A 27,842-nucleotide genomic window follows, 5' to 3' on the forward strand; every position below is an offset into this window, starting at 1 on the left:
GTTGTTGTGGGTGCAGCAGAGGATAGTATAACTCTCCACAGGAGGAGTATAGCCTCAGGGCAGCAAGTGTGGATGTTGGGGGTGATGGTGCGTGGGAGCAGCAGTAACGACACAGAGTCCTGAAATGCAGTCCAGGGTATTTACTCACAGTTCTTTATCCACATTACTACAGCTGGTCATAACGTCCCACGTCGCACTGTGTTCACCAGGTAAGGGGCTCGGCCTACTCCCAGATAACTTTGGAGCATTTCACAGGACCCCACTTGTGTGTCCTTTCTCTGGCCTGTCGTACCCCGCCAGTGTCCGGCTGCCTCGGGCCTTCTCTGGTAAACTTTGGCGCCAGTTTCCCTGACCCTATATAGTGCCTTCCTAGCGGGTGTAGCGAGGGGCTGCGCCACATGAAATCTCACAGCCTCCGGTTTCTAGCTGAGGGTAGTTCCCCGCCTCCACTAGTTTTGGGGACCAGTCTCCCCCGTTGGCCTGACCCTTCTACGCAGGTAGATTCGGGCGTGCGGTGGCGACTCACCGGTCCACACCCCTAGGGTCCCTTCGTTCCTTGTTCCTGGAGCCTCCTCCGCTCCTCTTCCTTCCTTCTCCTTCCTTCTGCTTCCTCCAGGCTCCGGCCTCTCTCTTAGGCCTGACTGCGGAGCAGAGCCCATGCAGAGCCTCTGCTCCAGCCTCCTGCTCCCTCCTCTTCTCTATCAGAACTCCCCTACTTCACACTGCCTCTAAGATGGTGACCCCTTTTATACCTCCTTCTAGGTGCACCCAGGAACTGCCCACTCCCTCCTATGCACTACAGGGTTCCCCGTTCCTCGGTGTTCCCTCCCCCCACTCCAGCCAGAGACAGGGACTGTCGTGCTCTACTTGGAGCATATCGGTCGCCCTGTTCCCCGGAAATGTGGTGTAATGCATGCAGGTGTCGGGGTCCTGATCCCCACTCCATCCTTACCTGAGAGTGAGATATCACACCTCTGGGTGAGGTGCAATACCTCTGTAGCAATAGAGCCCTCGGGGTGCTACATTGGCATCACTGCTTGATTTCACATTGGAGGCGACAGTCAGTGATCTGGCCAGATAAGTTCCATTTCAAAGGATTTTCCAAAAAAGTTATCCAAGATGGCCGCTTTTACATATTTCAAAATGCAACTCATCCTGGGCACGCATTGTTACCGTTTACACCCCTATGACTGAAAGCCGGAGCCTTCCGGGGGGTAGGGGGTGTAATGCAGCGACTTGCGGCATTACGGTAATGGTCCAGGATGTGTTTTTGCCTGACCATGTACCTCTCCCTCAGGTGACGGATCACATGACTGTGACATCAGCACAGGTCCTACGTGCACACAGAAGGACTGATCACATGACTGTGACATCAGCACAGGTCCTACGTGCACACAGAAGGAATGATCACATGACTGTGACATCATGACAGGTCCTACATGCACAGACTGATATATAAACCCTGGTAGTTTGAAACAGGGGGAGCTAGTGAGAGGCTTAGTGTGGCCTATGTGTGTAAGGTGTGAGGCCTGTTCCCGTGTGGGACACCGTTATAGAGTGAGGCCTAGTAAGGCCTGGTGATGCCTGGCGTAGCCTGAAAGGTCGAGGCTGGATCTTGTGTAGATGCCAGTGGCCTTGGAGGGAAAACCGGCTTGGAAGGAAAGAGTCCTGGAAGGCGAAGTCTGGATGTTGTAGGTGAGAAAACATACCAGTAGCCTTGGACGGGACGACGGCTAGAGACCCCCATCTGGGAAGCCGCAAAGCCACAGTGGTGGCAAACCAAATGGACTGAAGCAGCTGTAACCCGTCAAAGTTAAAGACACTGCTTATTGTGGACATTTATGTTAATACCTTGCTGAAGGCTGTACCTGGAGCCAAGGGGTGTAGCTGCCACTGGAAAGGCTCATGGACATAATATGTGTGATATGCGGTTTATGATAAAATAATAAACTGCTGCATTCTGCAATACCGGAAGGACATGGCATGTGTGCTTTAATTAACCCGATGCAGCGAGTGTCCCCCAGTATGATGACTAGCGCTGCCTTACATGTGGTTCGAGAATGCGGGCAATTGCAGCCCGGTTGCTAGGGGCAGCTGCAGCCCGGTTGCTAGGGGCAACCGCAGCCCGGTTGCTAGAGGTAACAGCATTGAACGACGAGTGTGGATGCAAGCATCTTGCTGTGGGTCGGCGGGGTCACGAAGATTAAAGCATCTGGCTGCAAGTCGGTGGGGTTGCGAAGATTGTCGTCGCACTCAAACCCGGTTTTGCTGTGGCTCGGCGGGGTCACTAAGATTAAAGCATCTTGCGGTAACTCGGCAGGGGTTACGAAAATTGTCCTCGCACTTAAACCTGGTTTGCTGTGGCTCGGCGGGGCCACGAAATTTTTTCCGGGGAGAGTGGTGTGTGTGAATAGTGTCCTGGGGAAATGCAGGAGCAGATAAAGATGACTGGGAAGGGAGCAGCAAATGAGTCTGAAGCTATTGAGCGAATAAAGTGCCTGTTAAAACCGCAGCAGGAATTTGAGAAACGTCTACTGGACAGGGTGCTGGAACCGCAGGAGCTGTGGGCACCCTATAGAATGGCGTCAGTGAACCATTCTATGAACTCTCTGGGGGCGCCATTGTTGTCCCAGAGTGCCCGGGGAGGTGGTAAGAGCTGTTGTGAACTGAGTCCTAAGACTATTGTTGATTTTTCTTGTAAAAATTCCCCTACAGGTGTGGTTGTTAAAAAGGGGGAGGAGTCTAAAAAGGGGCGGTTGTTCAAAACAGCGTGGAGTATAGAAAATCAAAAAAATTTACTGGTTGTGGGTTGGTACCACCTAAAAATGACGATGCGACCGTTGATAACGGGGTAGCTCCAGTAGAAGGGGGTGACGTCAAGGTGGGAGGTGACTTGTTGGTCCACGACACCATAGGGAGTGACGCAGACCCCACAACTGATGGTGATACTACAAAAGTAGAAAGAGAGTTCAGTCAGGAGGGGCTAGACGAGGGGAGAGACTCCCCCTCTCGTCGTCGACGGCGCAAGGGCCACAAAAAGGTTGCTCCTGTACTCTTTGCTGAAAGTGAAAATAAAGAAAATGTAGTACTGTGTGCCTTTGCTTCAAGTGTGGATCATCCTTTAGAAGCAGAAGAGGAGGTGACGTTGCCAGTAGCAACCTCCGGTACAGTACTGAGTCAGAAGGATCTGTAAAGCAGCGCTAGTCATCATACTGGGGGATACTCGCTGCACGGGGTAAATCAAAGCACACCAGCAATGTCCTTCCAGTATTTCTCAATTCAGCAGTTTATTGCACTTCATAAACCACACATGATCGGGTCCAACTCAGTGGCCCGCCGACACACATATATAACGTTTACGAGCCAAGTGGCAGACAGGTCCACTTGGCCCAGGTTACAGCCTTCAGCAAGGTAATACTTTAGCAAATGTCCATACGAGTGTCCATACAACATAGTGTATTACCTTTGCCGGGTTTAGCTGCTGCAGTCCATTAGGCTTCCCAGGTGGGGGTCTCTAGCCGTCGATCCGTCTAAGGCTACTGGTATGTCTCCACTCACATCCAGCCTGCGCCTTTCAGGACTCTTCCACTAGCCTATGCCTTCCAAGGCCACTAGCATCCACACAGGATCAAGTCTCGACCTTTCAGGCTGCCAGGCTTCACGGTATCACGGTATCCCACACACATGGGGAACAGGCCTCATGCCTCTCACACCGAACACACCTGTCTCAAATTAAGCAGGGTTTATATATGCTGTGCACAGACAGCCACATACTGACAGGACCTTGCTGATGTCACAGTCATGTGATCAGTCAGCTGTGTGTATAGGTCCTGTGTGCTGTCCCAGTCATGTGTACAGAGCTTTACTGTGCATACAGGACCTGTGTGATGTCACAGTCATGTGACCAGTCAGTTAAAGGGAAAGGTACATGGTCCGGTAAACACATCCTGGACCATTTACAGTAATGCTAGCAAGCTGCTGCATTACTTATCCCCCCCCTCTGTTCAAACTTGTGGGGGGTTGAACACATAATATACACAATAACATTATAACCCCCAACTCACAGAGACCATGAACTTTACAATTGTGCTACTCAGCCCCTGGAACCTTAGTCAATGACATTAGCCCATTCCTTAGGGACCTACCATTTGTCACTGTCACTGACTTCGTCAGGTCACCTTTCCGGGTCGTAACTTTGTCAGGTCTCCCCCGCTCCCAGCGGTCAGTTGTAACCTTGTCAGGTCTTCCCCGCTCCCAGCGGTCAATACAGCAGCTCGACTCACATGCCCTGGTATCTAAGGTCCGGTTCGACTCCGTACTGTCCCGTCCTCTATTGGGTCGTTTGTATGGGCTGCTCAAACCTGAGTTACTGGAGGTCTCACTACCTCTAAACCCACGCCCACTACTCTCAGGACACCTTGAAAGGTCCCTAACTTCAGCTGTAGCTGTTCTGTTATTTAGGGGGCCCTTTCTCTGTCGGGTCTCACTATTTCTAGACGGCTTCCATCTTCTGCTGCTCAGATGATGCTGTCTATCTACTCGCAGTCTAGCGAGATTCAATTGTTCTACCTCCTGCAGGTAGGTCACTCGGTACTCAATCAGCATGCGTATATATTCTAGGCTTTCTTCTGTTCCTACAGTGGAGAAGGACACCATGCCGTCTTCGTCTGGTATCCAGTCCTGATGATCACGTGGACTGCTTACTTTCACCACACCAGACTTCTTGACCATCATCTGCATGGCTCGACCGCTTCTCCCAATGAGCTTTCTCACCAGAAAATGAGGCACCCGGATGACCTCTTCCCGCATACTGTGAGCTTTTCTCCTAAGCTCCAGTTGCCTAACGGCTTGTTCCGTCTTCAACCGGAGAAACTGCTTCGTGCGAATACATCACCAGTGCATGTCACTTAGGATAGCCACCCTCTTTACTGTGACTTCGGTCGTGGACAGGACCACCAGCTGTTTAGCTTCTGAGGTCAGGTACACCTTACAGGCTCCCACGGCTTTCTTAAACTCCTCATGCACGAACTCACGGGTGCATTCTTCCCTCAAGTCTTCGGGTACATCTACGAGGCACTTGTACCGAGACATTTCGGTCTCACCAGTGGTTTCCAGACGATCAACCAGCTCAGGTTTCAGGGACAACTGATTTCCAGCTTCTTCACCCTGGATGCTTCCCCTGAGCTGACTCACAGCTACCACTTCACAACTTTTCGTCTTGACCACCTCCACTTCACCTTTATCTTCCAACACCATACTCTTAGCTCTCCTCAGGTCTACCTTCTCATGGTCTAAGGGAGAAAGTGCAACTTGTTTGCCTTTTCCCTTCTCCAAGGAGACCTCGTTCACCACGTGACACTTTGCTAGGTGACCTTTGAGCTCTAAAACTTCTCCTTCCAGCTCAGTTACTCGCCTCTCAGCGGCCCGTCTCTGAAGCTCTTCCTGCTTCAACTGCTCTTCCAGCAGCAGAGCTCTCTCAGACCTCTCCGTCTCCAATGTGCCCACTCGGCTCTCAATAGCCAGTCTCTCACGCTTCTCTTGCGTCCACTGAGTTTGTAGCAACTCCTTGAGCTCCCTGATCTCGGCTCTTACTTCCACCGAATAATCCAAGCTCGCATCACTCGAGGAGGTATCTGCTTCACACCTCCCCTCACCAGCGGCCAACTCCTGGCCCTGGTCTGTGGCTTCTCCGATGGACTCCTCCATCTTTTTCCGCTCAGCTTCCATCTTGCTGACTGTTTCTTTAAGGCACGTCTCCGCCCTCTGGAGAGTATCACAGGACATCTGTAGCTCCTTCACCTGAGCTTCCAGATCTAGGGTCTTTCCCCGGAGACCATCATTCTCCTCACCGGTGTCTTGCAGAGTGGTCTCAACCACTTGGCGCACTTGCTCTGCACCCGCCTTATCCTCCTCTAGTTTTTCCTTCACCTTGAGGAGATCCTCATAATCTCTCTTACTCTGTTGCAGTTCCCTACTGCGTTCACCACACACCTTCTTGGAGTCACACAGCTCCTGGTTGAGCTGTTTGCGCAGTCGTTCTAGGATTTGTTCGCGTCCAGAAACACCATTCTGCCGCGCCTCCTTCTCAAGCTTCAACTGCAAAACCTCTTCCTGGATTTTGCGGTGGTCCTCCTTAATTGCGTAGAACATTTCCTTCCACTGGTTAATTTCCTCGTTGCTTCCCTTTAGATCTTGCTGTAAGTTCTTCACAAGCTGGAGTATTTTCTGCTGTTCAGACTCCAGGCTCCACTGGTCTGAGGCCACGTTCCCCAGGTTTCCACATAATTGCTGCCCGTCACTCTGACCCTGCTGGCTGATAGGTTCCAGCTCTTGGTCACGACTGGCCGCCTCCCCTTTCAGGGCTGTCAGATCCTTCTGACTCGGTACCGTACCGGAGGTTGCTACTGGCAACGTCACCTCCTCTTCTACCTCTAATGGAGGATCCACACTTGAAGCAAAGGCACACAGTACTATCCTCTCTTTATTTTTATTTTCAGCCAAGTCTACAGGAGCAACCTTTTTGTGTCCCTTGCACCGTCTACGAGATGGGGACTCTCTCACCTCGTCTAGCCCCTCCTGACTGACCTCTCCTTCTACTTTCGTAGTGTCACCATCAGCTACGGGGTCTGTGTCACTCCCCATGGTGTTGTGGACTAACAGGTCACCTCCCACTTTGACGTCACCCCCTTCTACTGGAGTTACCCCGTTATCAACGGTCACATTGTCATTTTTAGGAGGCACCAACCCGCCACCAGTAACAATTTTCAGTTTTCTACACTCCACACTCTTGTGAAAATCCGCCCCTCTTTTAGACTCCGCCCCCTTTTTAACAACCACACCGGCAGGGTAATTTTTATGCAAAAAATCAGCAGTAGTCTTAGGACTCAGTTCACAACATCTCTTATCACCTCCCCGGGCACTCTGGGACAACACTGGCGCCCCCGGAGAGTCCATAGAACAGTCCACTGCCGTCATTCCATATGGTGCCCTCAGCTCCTGCGGTTCCTGCACCATGTCCAGTAAAAGTTTCCCAAACACCTGCTCCGGTCCCAGCCGGCCCTTCAACCGCTCAACAGCTCCAGACAGATCTGCTGCTTTGCTCACAGCCATCGCGGTACACTGTTCCCACTAGCACTTCACCGCTCTCCCGGAAAAATTTTCGTGGCCCCACCAAGCCCCCGCAAAACCGGATTTGAGTGCGATGAGAATCTTTGCAACCCCGCCGAGTTGCCGCAAGATGCTTTATACTTCGTGAGCCCCGCCGAGCCACAGCAAACCAGGTTTGAGTGCGACGCCAATCTTCGCAACCCCGCCGAGTTGCCGCAAGATGCTTTATCCACACTCGTCGTCCTGTGCCGTTGCCCCTAGCAACCGGGCTGCCGTTGCCCGCATTCTCCACCATATGTAAAGCAGCGCTAGTCATCATACTGGGGGATACTCGCTGCACCGGGTAAATCAAAGCACACCAGCAATGTCCTTCCGGTATTTCTCAATTCAGCAGTTTATTGCACTTCATAAACCACACATGATCGGGTCCAACTCAGTGGCCCGCCGACACACATATATAACGTTTACGAGCCAAGTGGCAGACAGGCCCACTTGGCCCAGGTTACAGCCTTCAGCAAGGTAATACTTTAGCAAATGTCCATACGAGTGTCCATACAACATAGTGTATTACCTTTGCCGGGTTTAGCTGCTGCAGTCCATTAGGCTTCCCAGGTGGGGGTCTCTAGCCGTCGTTCCGTCTAAGGCTACTGGTATGTCTCCACTCACATCCAGCCTGCGCCTTTCAGGACTCTTCCACTAGCCTATGCCTTCCAAGGCCACTAGCATCCACACAGGATCAAGTCTCGACCTTTCAGGCTGCCAGGCTTCACGGTATCACGGTATCCCACACACATGGGGAACAGGCCTCATGCCTCTCACACCAAACACACCTGTCTCAAATTAAGCAGGGTTTATATATGCTGTGCACAGACAGCCACATACTGACAGGACCTTGCTGATGTCACAGTCATGTGATCAGTCAGCTGTGTGTATAGGTCCTGTGTGCTGTCCCAGTCATGTGTACAGAGCTTTACTGTGCATACAGGACCTGTGTGATGTCACAGTCATGTGACCAGTCAGTTAAAGGGGAAGGTACATGGTCCGGTAAACACATCCTGGACCATTTACAGTAATGCTAGCAAGCTGCTGCATTACATATCTGACAGCCCTGAAAGAGGAGACGGCCAGTCATGACCCAGAGCTGGAGCCTATCAGGCAGCAGTATCAGAGTGACGTGCAGCAACTAAGGGAAAACCTGGGGAACATGTCCTCAGACCAGCTGAACCTGGAGTCTGAATAGCAGAAAATATACCAGGTTGTGAGGAACAGGCAGCGAAACCTGGAGGAAAGCGACGAGGAGGTTAACCAATGGAAGGAAGTGTTCTATGAAATAGAGGAAGACCGCCGCAAAACCAAGGAGGAGGTTTTTCAATTGGAGATTGACAAAGCGGAGTGTGAAGATGAGTTGTGCGAGGTGAAAGGTCGCTTCTCTCTGGTACAGTTAGAGCTGTCTGCCCTCAAGGAGGCGCTGCAGGATGAAGTTTCTGGGCGTGAACAAAACCTAGAACGACTGCGCGAACAGTTCAACCGGGAGCTGTGTGACTCCAAGAAAGAACATGGTGAACTCATGAGGGAGCTGCAGCAATTCCAGGACCAAGTAAAGCCTCTGATGCAGGAGAACGAGCGGCTGGTGGACTCTCTGTACCAGCGAGACCGGGAGCTATCCACCCTGAAAGAGGCAATAAAAGATGAAGTGTCTGGTTACAATCGTGAGGCAGAAAAGAGGCATGAAAAGTTCAATAGGGAACTGCAACAAATCAAGAGAGACTATGAGGATCTCCTCAATGTTAAGGAAAAACTAGAGGATGATAAAACTGAGGCAGAGCACATGCGCCAAGTGGTTGAGACCACTCTGCAGGACACCCGTGATAAAAATGGTGATCTGCGCAGAAAAACCCTAGGTCTGGAAACTCAGGTGAAGAAGCTGCAGACGTTCTATGTTAATTTCCAGAGGGCAGAGACGTGCCTTAAGGAAAGAGTCAGCAAGATGGAAGCTGAGTGGAAAAAGTTGGAGTCTATCAGAGAAGCCACAGACCAGGGCCAGGAGTTGGCCACTGGAGATGGGAGGTATGAAACAGATGCCTTCTCGAATAATGCGAGCTCGGACGATTCGGTGGATGTGAGTGCCGAGGTCAAGGAGCTCAAGGAGATGCTACAAGCCCATTTGAGGCAAGAGAAACTCGAGAGACTGGCTGCTGAGAGGCGAGTAGCAGAGCTAGAGGAAGAAGTTTTTGAGCTCAAAGGTCGCCTGGCAAAGTATCACTCAGTGAACGAGGCCTCCTTGGAGAAGGAAAAAGGCAAACAAGTTCCACTCACTCCCTTATACCATGAGAAGGTGGACCTGAGGAGAGCTAAGAGAGTCGTAACAGAAGATAAATGTGAAATGAAAGAGGTCAAGACAGAAAATTGTGAGTTTGTAGCTGTGAGTCAGCTCAGGGGATGCATACGGGGTGAAGAAGCTGAAAGTCTGTTGTCCCTGAAAACTGAGCTAGATGACCTTTTGAAGACCACTGGTGAGACAGAAACCTTTCGGTACAAGTGCCTCATAGGTGTACCTGAGGATTTGAAAGAAGAATGCACCTGTGAGTCCGTGCATGACGAGTTTAAGAAGGCCGTGGGAGCCTGTAAGGTGTACTCGACCTCAGAAGCTAAACAGCTGGTGGTCCTGTCCACGACCAAAGTCACAGTGAAGAGGGTGGCAATCCTAAGTGACATGCACTGGCGATGTATTTGCACGAAGCGGTTTCTCCGGTTAAAGACAGAGCAGGCCGTTAGACAACTGGAGCTTATGAGAAAAGCTCATAGTCGGCGGGAAGAGGTCATCCGGGTGCTTCATGTTCTGGTGAGAAAGCTCATGGGAGGAATGGCCGAGCCATGCAGATGATGGTAAAGAAGTCTGGTGTGGTGAAAGTAAGCAGTCCACGTGATCATCAGGACTGGATACCAGATGAAGACGGCATGGTGTCATTCTCCGCTGTAGGAACGGAAGAAAGTCTTGCATATATGAGCATGCTGAAGGAGTACCGAGTGACCTACCTGCGAAAGGTAGAACAGTTGAATCTCGCTAGACTGAGAGTGGATAGACAGCATCATCTGAGCAGCAGAAGATGGCAGCCGTCTAGAAATTGTGAGACCAGACAGAGAAAGGGCCCCCGAAATAACAGAACAGCTATAGCTGAAGTTAGGGACCTTTCAAGATGTCCTGAGAGTAGTGGGCATGGGTTTAGAGATAGTGAGACCTCCAGTAACTCAGGTTTGAGTGGCCCATACAAACGACCCAATAGAGGACGGGACAGTACGGAGTCGAACCGGACCATAGATACCAAGGCATATGAGTCACACTGCTGTACGACTGACCGCTGGGAGCGGGGGAGGTCTGATAAGGTTATGACCCGGAAGTGGAACGTGACGAAGTCGGTGACAATGACGGATGGTAGGTCCCTAAGGGATGGGCTAATGTCGATGACTAATGTTCCAGGAACTGAGCAACGAAATTGTCAAGTATATGGACTTGGTGTGAACTGTGGGTTATGAGGTAATTGTGTATACTATGTGTTCAACCCCACAAGTTTGAACAGAGGGGGAGATATGTAATGCAGCGACTTGCGGCATTACGGTAATGGTTCAGGATGTGCTTTTGCCTGACCATGTACCTCTCCCTCAGGTGACTGATCACATGACTGTGACATCAGCACAGGTCCTATGTGCACACAGAAGGAATGATCACATGACTGTGACATCATTACAGGTCCTACATGCACAGACGGATTTATAAACCCTGGTAGTTTGAAACAGGTGGAGCTAGTGAGAGGCCTACTGTGGCCTAGTGTGTGTACGGCGTGAGGCCTGTTCCCGTGTGGGACACCGTTATAGAGTGAGGCCTAGTGAGGCCTGGTGATGCCTGGCGTAGCCTGAAAGGTCGAGGCTGGATCTTGTGTAGATGCCAGTGGCCTTGGAGGGAAAACCGGCTTGGAAGGCAAGAGTCCTGGAAGGCGAAGTCTGGATGTTGTAGGTGAGAAAACATACCAGTAGCCTTGGACGGGACGACGGCTAGAGACCCCCATCTGGGAAGCCGCAAAGCCACAGTGGTGGCAAACCAAATGGACTGAAGCAGCTGTAACCCGTCAAAGTTAAAGACACTGCTTATTGTGGACATTTATGTTAGTACCTTGCTGAAGGCTGTACCTGGAGCCAAGGGGTGTAGCTGCCACTGGAAAGGCTCATGGACATTATATGTGTGATATGCGGTTTATGATAAAATCATAAACTGCTGCATTGTGCAATACCGGAAGGACATGGCATGTGTGCTTTAATTAACCCGATGCAGCGTGTGTCCCCCAGTATGATGACTTGCGCTGCCTTACAGGGGATAAAGTTAATTTCCTCCTGGCAGACAGGCTCCTAGTGCAGCGGCAACACATGGTCAGAATGCTGTTTACCTGCAGATTAAACCCATATCAGCAGGTTAATAGTGTTTTTTCACACATTTTAATACTCTGTGGATTCACATAACTTAGAAGTGCACCAACCTGGAAATGAGGTCGAGTGCATTATTCCAATGGCAGCAATGTTCCAATAATTCGAACCACACTACGGGTCCAGCAATATTTCTTACCCTCCAAAATTTGGATACACTACAGAGGAATAAGCCAGAAAAACATACAGTTAGGGAGAAGTTGGCACAGTCAAGTGACCATGCTGGCACAGTTCTGACTAGAGATGAGCGTTGTTCGACTCGAACTGTTCGCCAATCTCAAATTCGAGCTGTTTTGGGCGGTGATCGAGCCGTTCGGCGAACACGAACGATTTGAGAAAAATTCGGCTGTTCGAGGTTATGTTCGATAACTGTTCGTGCACCAAAATCATAACTGGATTTTTTCTCAGTAATGATGAAAATTAATGTTAATACGCAGTTTGAGTGTACAGTGGGGTGGGGGGAGGGGCAGGGGATGGATCTCTGCAGGAATAATGAAGATCTCCATTTTTTTTTCTCTTTCCCGCATTTACAGTGGGGAGGTGCAATCTGTCAGCCTATCAGCAGCGCACACACGGAGCGAAGTGCTTTTTTTCACACAAGCAAGGGCATGTGTCATTGGCAGTGTATGTCACATGTCCTTGCCCTATAAGACCAAGCCATTTTCCCTGTCGCCACCATTTTCTCACTGGTGCAGCTGCGTGTTAGACGGCACCGCTGTTGCTGTGTGCGCTATACCTTGTTAATTTCAAGCCAATTTTCGCACAAATCTACAGATAGCTTGGGAGTAGGGAATAGTTGTGATTGCAGTCCTTTTAAGGACTAGGTTACAGCATTTCCTATGACTTTTATCAGGCAGGTCTGTGCTCTTAAATAGATAGATTTTGGGAGTAAAGACTAATTGTAATTGCAGTCCTTTTCAGGACTAGGTTACATCAGTTCCTATCAGTTTTTGCCAGGCAGGTCTGTGCCAGTGCTGTGCAAGTTTTTTTCACAGCATTTGGCTGAATCTAGCAAAGTTAATCCTTTTTGGCCTATTGCAGAGTGTGTTAGTCAGTGGAGTAGCCTATCTGTGTTGCAAGATATACCACCTGTGTATAGAATACCAATTTTTTTACTGCACCTAGTGAAGTAAAATCTTTTGGGCATAGCATCATTCTATTAGTCCATCTATACTGACCTCCATCAGGTTGCAAATTGAATATAATTTTTTTCTGCATCTAGCTCTGAAAAAATATTTGGGCTTCTAGCAGTGTGTGGGACTTGTTCTATTAGTCCATGTATACTGACCTCCATCAGGTTGCAAATTAAAAATAATTTTTATCTGCATCTACCTCTGAAAAAATATTTGGGCTTCCAGCTGTGTTTGGGACTTGTTCTATTAGTCCATCTATACTGACCTCCATCAGGTTGCAAACTGAATACATTTTTTTTCTGCATCTACCTCTGAAAAAATATTGGGCTTCTAGCTGTGTGTGGGACTTGTTCTATTAATCCATCTATACAGACCTCCATCAGGTTGCAAACTGAATATAATTTTTTTCTGCATCTACCTCTGAAAAAATATTTGGGCTTCTAGCTGTGTGTGGGACTTGTTCTATTAGTCCATCTATACTGACCTCCATCAGGTTGCAAACTGAATATATTTTTTTCCTGCATCTAGCTCTGAAAAAATATTTGGCCTTCTAGCAGTGTGTGGGACTTGTTCTATTAGTCCACCTATACTGACCTCCATCAGGTTGCGAATTCAAAATAATTTTTTGTCTGCATCTAGCTCTGAAAAAATATTTGGCCTTCTAGCAGTGTGTGGGACTTTCTCTATTAGTCCATCTATACTGACCTCCATCAGGTTGCAAACTGAATATATTTTTTTTCTGCATCTACCTCTGAAAAAATATTGGGCTTGTAGCTGTGTGTGGGACTTGTTCTATTAATCCATCTATACAGACCTCCATCAGGTTGCAAACTGAATATCATTTTTATCTACATCTACCTCTGAAAAAATATTTGGGCTTCTAGCTGTGTGTGGGACTTGTTCTATTAGTCCATCTATACTGACCTCCATCAGGTTGCAAACTGAATATAATTTTTTTCTGCATCTAGCTCTGAAAAAATATTTGGCCTTCTAGCAGTGTGTGGGACTTTCTCTATTAGTCCATCTATACTGACCTCCATCAGGTTGCAAATTAAAAATAATTTTTATCTGCATCTAGCTCTGAAAAAATATTTGGCCTTCTAGCAGTGTGTGGGTCTTTCTCTATTAGTCCATCTATACTGACCTCCATCAGGTTGCAAATTAAAAATAATTTCTATCTGCATCTACCTCTGAAAAAATATTTGGGCTTCTAGCTGTGTGTGGGACTTGTTCTATTAGTCCATCTATACTGACCTCCATCAGGTTGCAAACTGAATATATTTTTTTTCTGCATCTAGATCTGAAAAAATATTTGGCCTTCCAGCAGTGTGTGGGACTTTCTCTATTAGTCCATCTATACTGACCTCCATCAGGTTGCAAATTAAAAATAATTTATATCTGCATCTAGCTCTGAAAAAATATTTGGCCTTCTAGCAGTGTGTGGGACTTTCTCTATTAGTCCATCTATACTGACCTCCATCAGGTTGCAAATTAAAAATAATTTTTTGTCTGCATCTAGCTCTGAAAAAATATTTGGCCTTCTAGCAGTGTGTGGGACTTTCTCTATTAGTCCATCTATACTGACTTCCATCAGGTTGCAAACTGAATATATTTTTTTTCTGCATCTACCTCTGAAAAAATATTGGGCTTCTAGCTGTGTGTGGGACTTGTTCTATTAGTCCATCTATACTGACCTCCATCAGGTTGCAAACTGAATATAATTTTTTTCTGCATCTAGCTCTGAAAAAATATTTGGCCTTCTAGCAGTGTGTGGGACTTTCTCTATTAGTCCATCTATACTGACCTCCATCAGGTTGCAAATTAAAAATAATTTTTTGTCTGCATCTAGCTCTGAAAAAATATTTGGCCTTCTAGCAGTGTGTGGGACTTTCTCTATTAGTCCATCTATACTGACCTCCATCAGGTTGCAAACTGAATATATTTTTTTTCTGCATCTACCTCTGAAAAAATATTGGGCTTCTAGCTGTGTGTGGGACTTGTTCTATTAATCCATCTATACTGACCTCCATCAGGTTGCAAACTGAATACAATTTTTATCTGCATCTAGCTCTGAAAAAATATTTGGCCTTCTAGCAGTGTGTGGGACTTTCTCTATTAGTCCATCTATACTGACCTCCATCAGGTTGCAAATTAAAAATAATTTATATCTGCATCTAGCTCTGAAAAAATATTTGGCCTTCTAGCAGTGTGTGGGACTTTCTCTATTAGTCCATCTATACTGACCTCCATCAGGTTGCAAATTAAAAATAATTTTTTGTCTGTATCTAACTCTGAAAAAATATTTGGCCTTCTAGCAGTGTGTGGGACTTTCTCTATTAGTACATCTATACTGACCTCCATCAGGTTGCAAATTAAAAATAATTTTTTGTCTGCATCTAGCTCTGAAAAAATATTTGGCCTTCTAGCAGTGTGTGGACTTTCTCTATTAGTCCATCTATACTGACCTCCATCAGGTTGCAAACTGAATATATTTTTTTTCTGCATCTACCTCTGAAAAAATATTGGGCTTCTAGCTGTGTGTGGGACTTGTTCTATTAATCCATCTATACTGACCTCCTTCAGGTTGCAAACTGAATACAATTTTTTTCTGCATCTACCTCTGAAAAAATATTTGGGCTTCTAGCTGTGTGTGGGACTTGTTCTATTAGTCCATCTATACTGACCTCCATCAGGTTGCAAATTGAATTTAATTTTTTTCTGCATCTAACCCAGCCAATAGTTTTGGCCTAATACCACAGTTTGGCCACTCAGCTCTGCTCGGTTCCCATCCATTGTTTTATTGTGCAAACAACTCCAGAGTTGTGAATTAGTTAACCACCAAAATGAGTGGAAAAAGGCCTGCTGCTGGTGGAAAGGGGAATAGGCATGTTGGGAAGGGGAAAAAAGGTTGTGTCCGTGGGGTAGGTGTTAAAGCAACAGTAACATCTGCAGAAGAAAGACCATCTTCCAGCCAAACTAAAATGTCTACTTCTTTTAGCAGACAATGTGATAAGATACCTTTCTTACGGCCACGCCAATCGCTACAAATTCCAGATGAGGCACAAAAACAGCAGGTGCTTCAACGGATATCAAGTGCTCCTTTAAGTGGGCTCTCCTCCACATCAACTTCAACATCACAAATACTCCAGTCCTCAAAGGTGTCACCCCAATCGCACTTGCTTCCTCACAGCTCCCAAATCTCCAGCTGCCCGTCTGAGTATGAGGTAGAACAGATGGTTGAGTCTGCAGAGCTGTTTACTCATACTATAGCCTGGGAATCAGAGGTCGACTCCAGCGCTTCTGTGAATCCAGACGAGGAAATGATCTGCACTGATGCCCAGAATCTTTATGAGTCGGATCCAGGACCAGACGCAGAAGTTTCTGACCATAATGTAGACCCTCATTCCCAAACTGTAACTCCTGTTGGTGGAGACAATGAGGAAGACGATGATGAGACTCAAATACCTGATTTGAGCGACAACTTTAGTTTTTTGTCAGGGCAGGAACAGGTTGGCTCTGAGGACGACGGGTGTGATAACGCACAGGGTGATGATGATGAGGTTGGAGATCCCACTTACTGTCAACCCACAGTCAGCCAAGAGATGAGGTCAGCAGAGGAGGTGGAGGAAGATGCTAGTGACGACGAGGTCAGGTTGCGCCTTCCTGGACAGAGACGTAGTACTGGAAGCATGTCAACAACTGCATCCTCAAACACAACTCTGCCTCTCACCACAAGTCGTGGTGGCTCTTTAGGTCGCATGGGTGCTAAGCCTTGCATAGCCTGGGCATTTTTTCAGATCGATAAAGATGACCCAACTCGTGTTATCTGTAACATTTGTCAGCAAAAGCTAAGTAGAGGCCAAAAAATACATAGTTTGAGTACTTCATGCATGAACCGGCACATGGATATGAAGCATAAGTTGCAGTGGGAAGCTCAGTGTGCTACAATGCGGCCTAGCCGGCCGGACCAACCACCGTCTGCCATATCTTGTGCATCCGCGGCCTCTTCATCCTCTGTGACTGGGGGGACAGCAGTCACACCTGTTTTGGGGCGCAGACCTGCCACCTCTTTACCCGCAACAGCCAGCGTGATTGGCAGGTCATCATTTTCTTTGGAGGTGGTAACACCAGCTGGTGTTGAGCGCTGTCCGACATCGATAGCACCACCTTTGGATCAAGGCAACCTAACATGTCCGCCTGCATCTTCCTCACAGACCGGCAGTTTGCCGGGGACACCCTTATCAACCCCGTCTAAGCACAATAGCCAGCCCTCGGCCCCTCAGATGTGGACAAGTAAAAGACCATTTCCTCCTAGCCATGAGAAAGCTAAGAGGTTGAATTTCACCATCTGCAAGCTCTTGGCTACAGAAATGCTGCCTTTCCGCCTGGTGGACACAAAGGATTTTCGAGACCTTATGTCCGTTGCAGTGCCCCAGTACCAGATGCCCAGTCGGCACTACTTCTCAAAGAAAGGTGTGCCTGCGCTCCACCAGCATGTCGCACACAACATCACCGCTTCTTTGAGAAACTCTGTGTGTGACAGGGTGCATTTCACCACAGACACTTGGACGAGTAGGCATGGACAGGGGCGTTACATGTCGCTGACTGGGCACTATGTAACTATGGTGACAGCAGAACAAGGGGCTGCTGTCCAAGTCTTGCGGTCCCCACGAGTTGTGCGTCAATCGTCTTTATGTCAAAGTTCCTACACTGCTTCTGCCTCCTCAACCTCCTCTCGGTCTTCCACCTGCACCCAAAGCCTGTTTGGTCATGCCACAAGCTTTCTAACTGCGCAGAAGGGATCCTGCACACCTCCTTACTATGCTGGCAGTAGGGCTCAACGTCATCAAGCGGTTTTTACTTTGAAATGTCTGGGAAATGTGAGTCACACAGCTGAGGAGTTGTGGTCAGCTCTGGAGAACCAATTTCATGAATGGTTGTCTCCACTGGACCTGAAACCAGGGAAGGCCGTGTGCGACAATGCTGCAAACCTGGGTGCGGCCCTTCGCCGGGGCAATGTCACACATGTGCCTTGTATGGCTCACGTGTTGAACCTGGTTGTCCAGCAATTTTTAGCCCACTATCCCAGACTAGATGGCCTTCTGCAGAGGGCACGGTCGCTGTGTGCTCACTTCCGCCGTTCGCATCCCGCAGCTCAGCGACTTACATCTCTACAGAAGTCGTTGGGCCTGCCAGTTCACCGGCTAAAATGCGATGTGCCTACCCGGTGGAATTCAACTCTGCACATGTTGCAGCGACTGTGGCAGCACCGACAAGCCCTGGTGCAATACGTTCTGACGTATAGCCTGGGCCAACGAGATCCAGAGGTGGGGCAAATCACGCTGGAGGAGTGGTCTCAGATCAGGGACCTATGCACCCTTCTGCACAGTTTTGAAATGGCGACGAAGATGTTTAGTGCTGACGATGCCATTATCAGCATGACTATTCCGGTGATTTACATGCTGGAGCACATGTTAAACAGAATTCGGAGTCAGGTGGTGGCACAAGAGGAGGTGGAGGAAGTAGAGGAGGAGGAGTTGTATGCGGAAGGGCTAACATCTGCAAGGTCCAGACGGTTGGCAGCACCAAGGCGGCAGGCATGTGAGGGTGGGGGAGATGGTTTTACCAGGGCGCATTGTAGCAGCCAAACTAGAGAGGAAGGTGCAGGAGCCCAGGAAGAAGTGGAGGACGAACTGATGGAAGACTCATCAGATGAGGGAGACCTTGATCACATTTCTGTTGTGCGAGGTTGGGGGGAGAGGACAGAGGAAGGAAGCATGATTGTTACCTCGCCACCAACACAACAGGGACTTGGTGCTCCTGGATGCGCAACACACATGAGTGCCTTCTTGCTGCACTACCTGCAACATGACCTTCGAATTGTGAGAATTAGAAATAATCCTGACTACTGGGTTGCCACACTGTTAGATCCCCGGTACAAAAGTAAATTTGCAGAAATTATTCCTGCCATAGAAAGGGATGCACGCATGCAGGAGTATCAGCAGAGACTGTTGCAGAATCTTACATGTGCTTTTCCACAAAACACCAGTGGTGCACGTAGTGAATCTCACAGTTCCAGCTTGCCAACCGTGGGACCGTCAAGTGTTCAGCACTCAAACCGTAACAGAACCACAGTATCTGATGGTAACATCAATTTTGCGGAATCATTTCACCACTTTTTTAGCCCATCCTTTGCAAGGCCACAGGAGACAAGAAGTCTGACACATAGTCAACGCCTACAGACGATGGTACAGGAGTATCTCCAAGTAAACATTGAAGCCATGACTGTGTCACTGGACCCTTGCTCTTTTTGGGCTTCCAATCTGGATAAATGGCCGGAGCTAGCCACATACGCCTTGGAGATCTTGTCATGCCCGGCAGCCAGCGTTCTGTCTGAACGTGTGTTCAGCGCTGCTGGTGGTGTGCTGACAGATAAGCGCACGCGGCTCTCCACTGATAATGTAGACAGACTCACGTTCATAAAGATGAACAAATCATGGATCCGAAACGACTTTTCTACCCCTGTGTCATCCTGGGGAGAGTAAAAGCTTGATGATTGGTTAAAATCACCCTACCAACCGTTTTAAGCTTTCAAATTACTAATCATGTTTATCTGTATCTTGGCTGGAAAATAATTTGGGCTTTGTAGCAGTGTGCAGCACTGATTCTATTAGGCCATCTATAATAAACTCCACCAGATTTAAAATTACTAATCATGTTTATCTGTATCTTGACTGGAAAATAATTTGGGCTTTGTAGTAGTGTGCAGCACTGATCCTATTAGGCCATCTATACTAAGCTCCACCAGATTTAAAATTAATAATAATTTTTAGCTGCATCTAGCCCGGAAAATAATTTTGGGGCTCCGAGATGCGCAAGACACATAAGTGCCTTCTTGCTGCACTACCTGCAACATGACCCTCATATTGTCAGAATTTGAAGTAATCATGACTACTGGGTTGCCACACTCTTAGATCCCCCAAACTTTTCAATCAAGCTTTTCATTTTAATAAAGACCAAAAAAATGGTAATTTTTGAAATTATAAGCATTAGCAGGTTATTAGAAACTGAAATCAGACAGTTTTCAACTCAAAACTTTACTCTAGGTGATGTTACATTTTCACATAGGACCCCTTGTTCGAAAGGAGCTTCGGAACTCTCTCGTCCATTGAATTTGTCAGGTTTTGGATGGTTTCTGCTTAAGTTGTTTTGCATGAGGACAGAATACCCTCCCAGAGCTGTTGCTTAGATGTGAACTGCCTCCCGCCATCATAGACACTCCTTTTGATGATGCTCCAGAGGTTCTGAATGGGGTAGAGGTCAGGGGAGCATGGGGGTCACACCATAAGTTTGTCTCCTTTTATGCCCATATCAGCCAGAGATGCAGATGTTTTATGTGCAGCATGAGATGGTGCATTATCATGCAAAAAAATGATCTTGCTGTGAAATACACGGTTCTTCTTCTTGAACCATGGCAGGAAGTGCTGTTTGAGAAAATCCACATACATTATGGAGTTCATATTTAGCGCCTTCAGGGATCCTAAAGGGGCCGACAATCTCTCTCCCCATGATTCCAGCCCAAAACATTACTCCACCTCCTCCTTGTTGGCGCTGTAGCCGTGTTTGCGTGGGGTGTCCATCAACCAGCCATCCTCCACTCCATCCATCTGGACCATCGAGCGCTGCACGGCACTCATCCGTGAACAAAACAGTTTCGAAATCAGTCTTCATGTAATGTTTGGCCCACCGGAGCCGTTTTTGCTTGTGTGAAATGGATAGAGGAGGTCGACAGGATGGCGTATGCACAGCTGCAAACCTCTGAAGGACCCTGCATCTTGTTGTTCGGGGGACGTTGGAGGCACCAGCAGCTTCAAAAACTTGTCTGCTGCTATGACAAGGCGTTTTTGCCGCTGCTCTTTTAACCTGACGTAATTGCCTGTAGGAAAGAGTCCTCAATTTGCCCTTATCAGCACGCACACGTGTGTACTGTGAATCTGCTACATACTTCTTGATTGCCAAGACACTTCATCCTGATCATCGCACAATGTTGATTGTAGTCATGCCTTGACCTAAACACTCCACAATTTGTTGCTTCTCAGCAGCCGACACATCCTTTTTCTTTCCCATTTTGGCAGAAAATGCAGGCTGCTTAATAATGTGAGGCAGCCTTCTAAAGTAGTCTTGCCTTTCATTGGACACACCTGCCAAACTAATTAGCACAGGTGTCTGCAATTGCTTACAGTGATATAAAGAGCCCTGACACACATCACCATCAATGAGTTTAACTGACAAAAAAACAAATTCTTCCCTTATCACTCCTAAACACTTTTTGCATAATAATTTGGAACACAGTGTACATGTGCTTTTCCACAAAACACCAGTGGTTCACGTAGTGAATCTTACAGTTCTAACTTGCCAACCGTGGTCTGTATGGAGTTGTTCAATAAAGGGCCCAAAATTAAGATAACATAGATGGGAGAGGTCTCTATGAATAGGAATTCCTAAGTATTTGATACCCTGTGAGGGCCAGGCAAAGGGAAAGTTGGACTGGATGGAATCCTATATGGATTTGGGGAGGGAGACATCGAGGGCCTCAGACTTCGCTGCATTGATTTTAAAATTTGACCATGTAACAAAGTGATCTATTTCAGCCATAACAGCATGGATGGATATATGTGATTGAGTGATATATACTAGGACATCATCAGCAAATAGAGAGCACTTGTACTCGGTGCCTCCCACCTCAATCCACCTAATATTGGGGTTATGGCGAATTGATGAGAGCAGGTGCTCCGTCACTAGGATGTATAAGAGAGGGGACAGAGGACATCCCTGCCTTGTCCCATTGGTGATTGTGAAAGGTGATGAAAATGTTCTGATGCACCCCCTGGGCCTTGGGACACCCGGAGCCGGACCCTTTTTGGTGGATGCTGGTGGTTGTAGTCTTCGTGGCGGCGACCCGGTTCCGTGGCTCAGCGTGGTCAAACCAGTGGCGGAACTATTTATGTTGTTTTGATGTTTAAATGTCCGACTACGCCACCCGTGGATTGCGGTCAGAGTGAACCGCCGCTGCAGGGCAGACCGCTGAGGCTGGTGTTGTGGGTGCAGCAGAGCGTAGCATAACTCCCCACGGGAGGAGTATAGCCTCAGGGCAGTGTATGCGGAGGATGGGGGTGATGGTGCAGGGCAGCAGCAGTAACGATACGGAGTCAGTGATGCAGTCCAGGGCCTTTACTCACAGTTCTTATTATCCAGACCACGTCTGCAGGTAACGGCTGCCCACGTCGTACTGTGCTCACCAGGTGAGGGGCTCAGACAACTCCCAGATAACTTTGGAGCGCTTCACAGGACCCCCTTTGTGTGTCCTTTGTCTGGCCTTTCTTACCAACCCTTCTGTCCGGCTGCCTCGGGCCTCCTCTTGGTAAACTTGGCGCCAGTTTTCCTGACCCTATGTCGTGCCTTCCTAGCGGGTGTAGCGAGGGGCTGCGCCACATAAAATGTCACAGCCTCCGGTTTCCTGCCTCCACTAGTTTCGGGGACCGGTCTCCCCCTTTGGCCTGACCCCTCCACGCAGGTGGATTCGGGCGTGCGGTGGCGACTCGCCCGTCCGCACCCCTGGGATCCCTTCATTCCTCGTTCCTGGAGCCTTCTCCGCTCCTCTTCCTTCCTTCTCCCTCTTCCAGGTCTGGGCCTCTGTTACTAGGCCCGCCTCCGGAGCAGAGCTCATGCAGAGCCCCTGCTCCCTGCCACTTCTGCTCAGACTTCTCTGCACTGAACTAAGATGGTGCCGACCTTTTATACTCCCTTCTCAATGCACCCAGGAACTGCTTCCTCCCTGCTCCTGCACTACAGGGTTCCCCTTCCTCAGTGTTCCCTCCCCCCACTCCAGCCAGGGACAGGGACTGTCGTGCCCATCTCAGAGGCATATTGGTCGCCCTGCCCCACGGCAATGTGGTGTAATGCATGCAGGTGTCGGGTCCTGATCCACACTCCATCCTTATCTGAGAGTGAGATATCACACCTCTGGGTGAGGTGCAATACCTCTGTAGCAACCGAGCCCTCAGGGTGCTACAGTTCCATTTATCTTCAGCCTAGGTGACGTATTGTGATACAGGGCCGTGATTTTGGCTATAAAAGGGTCCCCTAGACCCCTACCCCAAGCTTTTTAAGAGAATCATATATGGCGTGCCAGGAGACTCTATGGAATGCTTTCTCAGCATCCAACGAGAGTATCTAATTACAAATTTTTAACTGCATCTAGCCCAGGAAATACTTTGTGCCTAGTAGCAGTGTCTGCTAGTCAGCGGATTATCCCGGCTGTTAAGCAAGCTACACCACCTGTAGTTTGAACCCTTAATTTTTTCAAAGGAAATGCTTCGGGACCACAGGATACTCAGTGAAGAGCATCAGGAGGCACCCCAAGGCATAGGGGCTGGGACTGGCAGTAGGATGCCTTGCGGTGGACAGCCGAGCTCGATCCTTATAAAAGCTTTTTAACTGCAGCAGCTTTAGTGGACGCTACTGGAGCTGGAATTACGCGGCTGCTGGCATGAGACTTGCCCTCCAATAGATCCTTGTAAATGGATTTAAAGTGTATTCATTCAAATTAGAGAGACAATTTAAATTAAAAAGCTTAGAGCTGCCTCCACCACAGGGGGGCTCGCTCGACCCACCAGCGGACAGGCACCAGTATTGGGAGAGGGGGGCTGGCCGTCAGGGTTCACCGCGGCTCTGGCACAAACCCGGCGACATGGACGTGGCACGGGCAGGAGCGGACTGAACGTGTCGGCTTCTCACTTTTTGGATTTTAGAAGGGCATGACATGCCTATATCTGTGTCTCCCCCTCCTTTTACTCCTCCACCTCTTTTATTTTCGCATGACTATATGTACTTGTCACTTTTCCATGTGTTAGTTGTGTCTTCTGAGCAGTTTGTCAGCTTTTGGACACCTTTGTGTTATGCACACGCCCGGGCTAAGCGGCGTGTGCGTGTGATTGGTAGTGATTCCACTGGACCGTGCCGGAGAGTGAATGCCTGGAGGGGCGTGACTAAGTATTCACCCGATCCGACCAGGGTCGCACGACGGCATACGACGCCAGTGCACCAAGGAGGAACCGAGCAGAGGGACCAGGTGCTACTCCAGGACAGACCCCGGACACGGCTGTTGACCCACACAGGGGAATACAGGAACAGGCTGGTAGGCTGGCACACAGACTGGTGGGTATAGGCAGGCACGACTGGTATGCAGGCAGGCGGGTATGCAGGCAGGGGGGTAAAGGCAAGCACAGCTAGAGTGCAGACAGGGAGGCACTAGCAGGTAGGAACACAGGCGGGATAGGACCCAGTACACACCGGGACTCAGGAACAATACAGGCAGAGGGTTACAAGCAAGCACAGCTAGAGTGCAGACAAGGCTGAGCAGGGAGGACAGGGCTCTGTTCACACGGAACAGACAGGAAGGGAAAGACAGAGCCAGATACTCACACAGTACTTGCAGAGACAACAAGCAGGAGTTAGGTACGAGTTCAGACTCTGCAGAAAAAGGAAGGGAACGGACATAGAGGTAAAACAGGTAAAGGACAGGAGAGAGTTCAGACTGGAACTGAGTGTACGGAGGAGACCGACACTGCAGAGGGATACAGGAGCGGGTCTGGGAATACGGCCACTAGAAGGCGGAACGAACAGGCAAGGAGCGTGTTCAGACAGGACAGACCAGACACAGGAGCGGGTCTAGGAAATCGGCCACTAGAAGGTGAGAGGAACAGGCTAGGAGCGAGTTCAGACAGGTCAGACAAGATACAGGAACGGGTCTAGGTAATCGGCCCCTAGAAGGCAGGAGGAACAGGCTAGGAGCGTGTTCAGACAGGACAGACAAGAGAACACAGAAAGGACTCAGTTCAGACACGGGAGCTGATACCGCAAAGCAGGAGACATACAGGACTCAGTTCAGACACGGGAGCTGATACCGCAAAGCAGGAGACATACAGGACTCAGTTCAGACACGGGAACTGATACAAAAAGCAGGAGACAAGAGACGGGACCTGGCACCTTCAGAGTGCAAGCACACACTGAAGGAAACACTATGCTCAGGCAGGAATAGAAGGGAGCTGCTGAGCTATATACCAAGTGTCAGACAGCAATAGGCTGAGGACGCACAAGGGGTGTGACCCACAGCAGGTACAAAAAGCAGGAAGTGATCGGGCGCCGCCCTTAAGCAGCAGAGACAGACACAAACAGACAGCATGGAGGGAAGCCAGAGAGACATTCTGGACAGGAGATCAAGTGCGCGCTCCTGCACAGTGGGAGATGGACCACTATGCAAGGACGCCGCCAGGTATGTTACACTTTGAAGGTGTTTTCTATGTGTTTCTATGTGTTTTTGTTTGCCTGCCATTGGTTTTAACGGTGTTCGAAGGTGTTCGACGAACAGTTCGACGAACAGTTCGGCGAACACACGGGTGTTCGACGAACCGAATTCGAACACTACGGGGGTGGCTCAACACTAGTTCTGACCTTCTCTGTGGGCATGACATTTCGGTCAGGACTGTGGGAATGAAGTTTTGTTACACGAGCCCGAGGAGAGCTAGTGCCGACACCAAGAGATGAGTATAGAGGTTATTAACCTCTTTATGACGTGGTACGTAATAGTACGCACTACGTTATAACCCCCGATTCAGCGCGGGCTATGGCACTGAGCCCGCGCTAAACCGGGCACATGTCAGCTGATCTATACAGCTGACATGTGCCCGCAAGAGCCGCGGGTGGAATCGCGATCCACCCGCGGCTGTTAACTAGTTAAATGCCGCTATCAATCTCTGACAGCGCCATTTAACCGTGCCGTCTGGAAGCGCGTCACTTACATGATCATGGGTCACCGATGGGTTGGCGTGACAACTCGGAGTTTGCAGCAGAGCCTTGTGATGGTCATGGCCAGATTGCTATGAGCTCATAGCAAGTGAGCACTTGTGCTACACAGAGGCAATCTGCTCATTGCCTGTATGTAGCAGAGCCGATCAGGCAAGTGCTGCTTCTAGTCTCCCATGGAGACTATTGAAGCAAGAAAAAAGTAAAAAAAAAAGTTTTTAATAATATTAAAAAAATATAAAAGTTTAAATCATCCCCATTTCGCCCTATTTAAAATAAAGCAATAAAAAAAATCACATACACATATTTGTTTTGCCGCGTTCATAATCGGCCGATCAATATAAAAAAATTATTAATTCGATCGGTAAGCAGCGTAACAAGAAAAAAATTAAAAACGCCAGAATTACGTTTTTTTTGGTTGCTGCAACATTGCAATAAAAAGCAATTACGGGTGATCAAAACATCGGATCTACCCCAAAATGGTATCATCAGCTCAGCGCGCAAAAAATAAGCCCTCACCCGATCCCAGATCCCAAAAAATGGAGACGCTAGGGGTCTTGGAAAATGGCGCCATTTTTTTTTTAGTTTTTTTTTTTAGCAAATTTTGGATTTTTTTTCACCACTTAAATAAAGAAGAACCTATACATGTTTGGTGTTTATGAACTCTTAATGACCTGGAGAATAATAATGGCAGGTCAGTTTTAGTATTCAGTGAACGTGGTAAAAAACAAACAAACTGTGGATTTGCAGTTTTTTTGCAATTTCACCGCACTTGGATTTTTTTTCCCGTTTTCCAGTACATGATATGCTAAAACCAATGATAATCAAATGTAAAAAACCACTGCGCTAGTATACTGAGAAGGATATGATTATAAATGGAAGAGTAAACAATAATGGATATAAATTGTTATTTTATTTTATTATAAATCACTCTTATTAAACGTTCTAGATGCGTGTTAGCATACAATCAAGGGTTAAAAGTGGAATGACTGGTAAGTCCTCCAGGGATCCAGAGCTTTTGGGACCTGTAATGGAATAGATAAGGACTAAAATTACTGACCTGTATTAAGTTGATTGGCTGTAGAGCTACTGTGCATGTATTTACCTGGGATGGCAAGAAGATCGTTAGGAGATGAAGAGGATAATATGTACAGAAGGGTATGGACTTCTTGTTAGATAGAATGTAGAAATGGGTGCTGTAATAAAAGAATTAACATTAGATCGCAAGCTATATCTAGTCTTGATTTGAAGTGAATCTATTAAGATGGCTTACATGAAGAACATGATTCTATATATGGTTATAATCCCCAACTGGACGAATATATGGTTCTGTGGGGTTATAGAGGCTTGGTACTATTATGGATAACTGGTAGAGCCTGTAATATGAATGCACAAACAATAGTTAAGGTCATTAAGGTACTCACTAGAGTAGGGGGTTTACCTGGTAAAGAACGGTATCCTTCATCAGGGATTAAGGTATTGAACTGTATCACCAACGGGTGCTGCTCTCTGCATTTGAGTATACACGAGGTTTTTCTCCCTATATCGTTTATATAAACCTCGCTCTATTTATTCATTTATTTATTTATCTACATGTCCTTATATTAACTACATACCATTACTTCCCCACCAGATATTTGTACCAGCTACCAGCTGGCAATGAATACCCACTGATACTCCCTCTGATCTAGAGTTCAATTGCTAGGCACAACCATCCATCAAATGGGTTGCCCACCCATCTCTATAGGACCAGTATAAAAACCAGACTAGGTCCTTGTTGACTCACTAACTAAATTGTTCTTTACCAGGTAAACCCCCTACTCTAGTGAGTACCTTAATGACCTTAACTATTGTTTGTGCATTCATATTACAGGCTCTACCAGTTATCCATAATAGTACCAAGCCTCTATAACCCCACAGAACCATATATTCGTCCAGTTGGGGATTATAGCCATATATAGAATCATGTTCTTCATGTAAGCCATCTTAATAGATTCACTTCAAATCAAGACTAGATATAGCTTGCGATCTAATGTTAATTCTTTTATTACAGCACCCATTTCTACATTCTATCTAACAAGAAGTCCATACCCTTCTGTACATATTATCCTCTTCATCTCCTAACGATCTTCTTGCCATCCCAGGTAAATACATGCACAGTAGCTCTACAGCCAATCAACTTAATACAGGTCAGTAATTTTAGTCCTTATCTATTCCATTACAGGTCCCAAAAGCTCTGGATCCCTGGAGGACTTACCAGTC

At 47.9% G+C, this 27,842-nt stretch overlaps 1 pseudogene; it reads right to left on the reverse strand.

Annotated features, from left to right (window-relative positions):
- LOC141264655 (mitochondrial fission regulator 2-like) overlaps window positions 1-27,565 on the reverse strand; it is a 54,637-nt pseudogene extending 27,072 nt beyond the window's left edge.
- Window positions 27,566-27,842: the final 277 nt, after the last annotated feature.

This window comes from Phyllobates terribilis, unplaced genomic scaffold (genome assembly GCF_046119375.1).
Source record: "Phyllobates terribilis strain yellow unplaced genomic scaffold, ASM4611937v1 Scaffold_4__5_contigs__length_816908805, whole genome shotgun sequence".
In the NCBI taxonomy this organism is placed as follows: domain Eukaryota; kingdom Metazoa; phylum Chordata; class Amphibia; order Anura; family Dendrobatidae; genus Phyllobates; species Phyllobates terribilis.